The sequence below is a fragment of the Hibiscus syriacus genome, unplaced genomic scaffold, assembly GCF_006381635.1.
Source record: "Hibiscus syriacus cultivar Baekdansim isolate YM2019G1 unplaced genomic scaffold, ASM638163v2 tig00111096_pilon, whole genome shotgun sequence".
Taxonomy (NCBI): Eukaryota; Viridiplantae; Streptophyta; class Magnoliopsida; order Malvales; family Malvaceae; genus Hibiscus; species Hibiscus syriacus.
Genome location: NW_024062981.1, coordinates 176,648 through 183,982, shown reverse-complemented (window position 1 = coordinate 183,982; position 7,335 = coordinate 176,648). Strand labels below are relative to the sequence as shown.

The 7,335-nt window shown below is 34.4% G+C and overlaps 1 non-coding gene across 1 annotated transcript; it reads right to left on the bottom strand.

Moving 5' to 3' along the window:
* Positions 1–5,855: 5,855 nt before the first annotated feature.
* LOC120152975 lies at positions 5,856–5,962 on the bottom strand. The gene has a single exon (XR_005518749.1). It is a non-coding gene; the product is annotated as a small nucleolar RNA R71 (small nucleolar RNA).
* Positions 5,963–7,335: the final 1,373 nt, after the last annotated feature.

The following is a 7,335-nucleotide window of genomic DNA, read 5'->3' as shown; positions in this document are numbered from 1 at the left end:
CCCTCACAAGAACTTGAAAGAACTCCAGGAGAAGAAACTTCGAAGGCACAAGGCAATCAACACTTGCAAAAACTAACTCTTGTTGTATTATTAAACAAATAAATATGTTTTACAAAGTTTAATGAAGCCTCCTTTATATAAGGGTTGAGTTCTAAAGGTCCTAAATAACTAATGAATAAAATAATAACAAACTAAATATGTCTCAACTCTAATTCCTAATAAAATAATAATAACTAAAATTAATGTTTTAACTCAACCTTAATTCCTAATAAAATAATAAATCTAATTCTAAAAGATAATGCATAATCCTATAGTAAATTATTTTACAAATAATCAATATAATTATTAAAAATTTGTAATATTTACAAAATCACGTATTAATCTCATATAGGAATTTCTGCACGTGGTGTCTTCACTAAAATGAACGTATCTTGAGTTCCCGATCTCGGATTGATGCAATTCAAGAACCATTGGAAAGATAAGAGACAAAAGGTTGTATATCCACATGTTGGCCAAATAAGATCAGGATCCCATTCAAAAAGTCATTACAAGTCTGTTACTGTTCTGATATTCTTTTCTAAGGTTTGGACGAGTGGATCATTTGGAAGAGTTATTACTTCTTCCTTTGATGTGAGCCTTGCGATGCATGTATCATCCTCCCTTTCTTTAAAAAGATTCAACCTCGAATCTTAAACATTAAAGGGAGAAATATTAGAATCGTTTAATGATTTATTCACATTATGCTTATCGAATATATATGCTTTGAATCTTCGAGACTTTGTTCTTCTAATAGGTTCGAGTAGAAACATTAGTCCAAAGAAGCATGTATTATGGACTCTGGTGCATGTATGATTCCCCCAGTCCTAAAAAGGATTCGTTATCAAATATGAAAATCCAAGAGAAAGAAAATTAGATGTGTTGAAAGGAAAACTTGTAAAACATTTACCATGATCAATGTGATGTGTCATTATACGTTTTAGTTGAGGTTTCTTCTTTGTAGGAACTATTTTCTTGTAGTCTTGAAATCCTCTTTTACATACAAGTCTTGTAATATGATGTTTAGGTTGAAATTCAACATGGCACCGACCACTGTTGGCTTTCTGTATGATTGCTTCAGATAATTTCTCCATGGTTTTATTCGTGTGTGGTGAGAATAAGTGTTTAAAAACCATGTCAACTGGTTTGTTAAAGTAATCCCTTAAGTATCCTAACTTTGGTTCATGAATTAAGAATTCTCGGGAGGATATTTATGGACTGTAGAACCTGTTTAGTTGGAAAGGAAACCCATTACAAGATAAAATCATTAAAAGCACTTCTAAAAGTATGGGTAGAAATATCATAAATATCCGAGTTATCGTGATATACATATTTGATATGTTCAATTCTCGGAATAGTAGTATGCGTTTGATAGGTAAGAGTATACCTTCATGGTAGTGCATCATCTATTGTGTTTTACTTACGTCAGTCTGTTACGCACTTAAAGAAGTTGTGTTTAATTTGGATGAAAACTTCAAGAGTCTTACCTTACCTTGTAAATAGGATAAGAAGTACGTTACAATATAATTAAAATGAGTATTAAAATACTTACCTTTAGACTCTCATAAATTGTGACTCTTCATTGAAATGGCATATTGATTAGGGCTTTCAGGTGGTAACCTGTCAGGAGGGTCACCTAGCACTATTCGACAATTCTTGACGATGGAAGATGGTGTGGGCCAGTCTCATATTTCTTTTATTTTTTCATCATTTACATGGATTCCCTGTGCATGAACTATAAAGCCTATGGAGTTGTTCAAATCTTGTTTCATCATTAAGATGGCATCATGACTAAGCTTTCCTGGATGTAGCCTTTTTGTAACAAATCTAACTTTTTGGTTTCTTCGAGATTGTATGTTTGACGAGGTATGATGAAACCTTGAATTAGATTGGTTTGGTGTTGTTTTCCTCTCTCCAGTGGTAAGTCGTCAGGTGGATCACCTAACACTTCTCAAAAATCCTGTAACAAAGATGAAAACATACTAGGCAAATCCTTGTTAATGTTAGAAATCGAAACAATTGATTCCCTAAAGTGAACAAGGATGGAAGGCTGTTTGTAAAGAAGGTTCTCTCTCAATTCTTTTGTACTCACACATAGATTTTGAGTTACTCTTTTCTTCTCACAATTAGGTTCACTCACCTCCCATGGGTCATTATTCTTTTGGCTTTTGTAACTAGTAAGCTCTTTTGTTTTTGCCTCTTTCTAAGCTTTTTCTTTTTTGTTTTCCCTACCTCCTCACAAATTCTCATTTGATTTTTAGGGGTTGGAGGTGTGTCATTATTTGTTGGTCGTTGTTTCTTCTTGTCAGGTGTGTCATCTCTCGACTTTTTTAAAGAAGGTGGAGTAGAAGATGAGGAAGGATTTAAAGGATTACCTTGGTAAGAAGATGAAGTACCTTGGTAATGTTCTCTAAATCGAAATATCTTTTGGATTTGTGCTTCGATTATCATTGCTTTCTTTAATGTATATTCAAGGTTTTTGTATCCATGGAGATCAAGAAGATCAGTGATGTTTGAGTTCAAGTCGATGTCGAATCTTGACACGGTGTCCTTTTCTTCTTCGGTTATGTTAGCCCAATTGAGTAAGGACTGCATATCCTTATAGTAGTCTTCAACAGAACTTCTACCTTGTCGAAGTCGATGTAGTCATAATTTAACTTCTTGTGAATAATGTGTCGGTAGGAATCACTTCCTCATGGTTTGTTTGAGGTCAGTCCAAGAAGTGATTGCTTGAATTTGGAAGTTCTTGATCTTTTTTCTTGTTTGCATCCACCAAGTTCGAGCATATCCTTCGAATTGCATGGTGATGAGGGGAACTTGTTTAGCTTGGGGATAATCATGGTATGCGAACATGAGATCAACTTTTCCTTCCCAATTGATATACCTGTCCGGATCATTGTCTCCTTTGAAATACAAGATCGTGAACTTTGGTTTTGCAAAGAGTTTGGGGTGCTTGGAAACGTGGTTGTTCTCGCCTAGGTACCAAAAGTTCAACATTGTTTGGTCTTGGATTCTGGTTTGGTAGATCCAATTGTGGTTCTTTTCATTCTCTCACGGTATGTTAAGTTCATCAAATCTTTTAATTTGAGTCGTGCGTCGGGAAAGTGCAACTAAGATAGCTGTAAGTGTCTTGTTGTTATTGTCGCCCATCCTAAAATCATAACACTCAAAAGAAAATTTTAAAGTAAAATAAAAATAAAAGAAAGAAATTTAACAAAGAAAGAAACCTCACAAGTCACTCCAAGAAAGTAACACATCGAGAGGCAAGTAAGCCAATCTTGTACTCTTTAAAACTCACTTTACCAACTAGTCTTCCACAGTTCCTATCGGAGTTTGATTACTAGAAAAGGCGATAAGAAAACCTAAAAGCTCTAAGAGGCCAAAAAAGGGTTAGACTCCAAGAGAATGAGAATACAAAGAAGGAAGAAGTATTCAAAATCTTTAGTCTTACTAACACATGAAAGATAATGTGTTATATAATGTAAAAGAAAAATAAAAAGGAAAACAAAAGAACCTAAAGCACTAAGAGTCAAAGAAAAAAAAAGAACCAAACCAGAAACCTAGAAAATGCTGGGTCAACTTGAGAAACGTGTTTAAGAGTGTTACTAGTGTCCAAAAATTTTGGAAAACTTCTTTACAGTCTTTATATGTGTTTAGAAACCACCTGTAAATTTTCAAAAGCAAATACCTTGAGTAGTATCCAATAGTCTCTGTTGAACGGTGAGTCCTCAAACAATCTATTTTTCGTGATCGCTTTGTTCGAAGGTGTTATTGATCTCCAAAAATTCATATTTTTTTAAATGATCTTCAATATATTTAGATTAAATCTGGAAATTTTAACCACAAAATTCCTTTATTATAATTTTCAAGAAATCCGACAAGGTTCTAGACCGAATCTACCGATGAAACTTAAACTATGTATTTGAAAGCTCTAATGAACTCCGATTGGGGTGAATTTTGGGCTGGATATTACTATTAGGATGAATATGAGATATGGAGAAAATAAGCCCTAAATTATTTCGTTTTCAATTTTTCAATTTTTGTGACTTAAAACGATGAATCTTTTGTAAACTAGCTCCATTGGGGTACCTTGACGGTTTTGTGTGCAAGAAGAAGAAAGATTGATTGCTTCTTTCCAAAAATCGGCCCAAATATGATACCAATTGATAGGAAAGTGATGGTGGGTTAATAAACATTGCTCTTGTTGAAGAATCAAACCTAGAAAGCTCTAGACTCGATGAAGAATAAGTGGGATGAATAGGGGAAGATGGTGGCAACAACTAGGGTCTTTTAGAGTTTATTTTAAGTGCTGGAAACATTGTAAGAAACAAGATTAGAACAAGATAAACAAAATATAAAGAAAATTGAAAATAAAGTATCATAACCAAGAAATCAAAAGATCTCCCTTATGAAGGTGAACGGTAAAGATGATGATGGTGAGGATGAATTTCTGGAAAATAGATGGATAAGTGTCCTATTGAACCCTCCTAGTTGCAATGAAAAGGACAACATGATAATATGGCTCTAACCAACCCTCCTAGTCGCGATGAAAAGGAAAATTGGAGTGTGAAGATTAATCTCCCTTACAAGAACTTGAAAAAACTTCAGGAGAAGAAGCTTCGAAGGCACAAGGCAATCCACACTTGCAAAAACGAACCCTTGTTGTATAATTAATAAAATAAATCTGTTTTACAAAGTTGAATGAAGCATCCTTTATATAGGGGCTGAGTTCTAAAGGTCCTAAATAATTAATGAATAAAATAATAACAAACTAAATATATCTTAACTCTAATTCCTAATAAAATAATAATAACTAAAATTTTAATGTTTTAACTCATCCTTAATTCCTAATAAAATAATAAATTTAATCCTAAAAGATAATGCATCATGCTATAGTAAATTATATTACAAATAATCAATCTAAATATTGAAAATTCGTAATATTTACAAAATCACATATTAATCTCGTATAGGAATTTCTGCATATTTTGTCTTCACTAAAATGAACGGATCTTGAGTTTCCGATATGGGATTGATACGATTCAAGAATCTCTGGAAATATAAGAGACAGACGGTTGTATATGAAGAAGACATGTTGACCAAATAAGTTAAGGATCCCATTCAAAAAGTCATCGCAAGTATGCTATTTTGATCTTTTTTCCAAGGCTTGGATGAGTGGATCATTTGGAAGAGTTATTACTTCTTCCATTGATGTGAGCCTTGCGATGCATGTATCAATTAGTCTCTATTTCTACTAGTGTATGTCCTGAAACCATGATGACTTAGAGCCATTTGATCTAGAGATTGAAAGAACATTTCGCAAACTTCATCGTGAAGCTACTATGGCTATACGAGGGAATGATATTTAACCCCCCTTACAGAATGGAGAGAATAATGAGTTTTCATATGAAATTAGAGTTGAGCAGCCAAATCAGAATATAGATGATCGAAATTGCCCTATTCGTGATCATGTGGTGTCGACATTGGATGATTTTCATCCAACCATTGTGAGACCAGTTATTAATGCTACGAACTTTGAATTAAAGCCAATTATGTTCCAAATGTTGCAATGTATGGGACAGTATGGAGGTTCTACTACTGAAGATCCTAGAGCCTATTTGCGAGCTTTCATTGAAGTTTGCGATTCTTTTATTCAGTAAGGTGTTCCAAAGGAGGTCTTGAAGTTGGAGCTATTTTCTTCTTCATTGCATGATAAAACACAGTTTGGTTGAGTTCTTTGCTATCAGGTGCTGTAGCATCTTGGAATCAATTAGCGCAGAAGTTCTTGTTTCTATTCATCCCATGCGAATACGAACTCTAAGCTTTGAAATGACTTAACCTCATTCAAGCAGATGGATGATGAAAGCTTGTATGAAGCATGAGAATGATTCAAAGATTTGTTGTGGAAGTGTCCTATGCATGGGTTTCTGCATTGGTCTCAAATGGAGATGTTTTATAATGGGTTAAATATTCACACTCGAATGGTGGTTAATGCCTCAACAAATAGAGCTTTCCTAGATAAAACATACAATAAAGCATATGATATTCTTGAGATAATTTCCACCAACGATTGCCAATACCCTAATATGTGTAATACATTTGGTTGACGTGGTGCTGCAGCAGTAGACTCGGAAGCTTTTAACTATATGGCATCTCAGATTTCAGTATTGACTGACATGGTGAAAAATTTGCATAAGCCAGGAGGAATGCATGAAGTCAAAGCCACATCTCTTATTATTTGCGTATATTGCAGCGATGATCACAATTTTGATGAATGCCCTAAAATTCAGATTCTATCTACTATGTGCAAAATTATCCAAGGATTGAAAATGCTTTTGGAAATACATACAATCTGAATTTCAGAAATCATACCAATCTTTCTTGGAGAAGTCAGAATGTTGTCAATCCACATATCAACCATAACATTACACTAAGCAGAGCCAAATGCCACAACCGCATACACAACAACATGTTGCTCAGTCGGAGCAAAGACAGAACTACCAAGGCCAATGTTCGAATCAAACTTCAACCTTGACATCTTTTGAAGCCATGATGAAAGAATATATGACCAGCCAATCTATCTCATTAAGGGATATTGATAATCAAATAAGACAAATTGCTAATGCTCTAAATAGTCGATTGCCAGGATCGTTGCCTAGCAACGCTAAAAATCCTAGGCAAAATTGTAAGGCCATTACCACAAGAACTGGAATTCATATTGGTGACCCAGTTGAAGAATCATAGAGAAAGAATGAGGATGCTCATTAGCATGGTAAATGAAAGAGCAAAGAGACTAAGCCTGAACCATATGTGAGTCAATTTACAGCACTAGATATGGGGCAGAGTAGTAACACGGACTCGTTGTCGATAGTAATCCATGACGTATCTAATACAGATTCGACTCCATTGCCTCAGCAACATCAAACAAAATTGCCTCCACCTTTTCTACGATGCTTTAAGAAGGCAAAAAAAAAAGATCTACAATACAAAGCTTTCATTAATATACTTCGCCAGCTTACAGTGAACCTTCCATTGATTGATGCTTTAGAGCAAAATCTGAATTATATCAAATTCATGAGGGAAGATTTTTTAAAGAAATGAAGACTTGGTGAGTTTGAGACAGTCACTTTTACTGAAGGCTATAACACCATGGCTGTAAGTTAATTAATGCCAAAACTTAAGGATCAAAATAGTTTCACTATTTCATGTAACATTGGTGACTCATTTTTAGGTAAAGCTTTATGTGATTTGGGTGCTAGCATAAATCTAATGCCATTGTTAATCTTTAGGAAATTGGGG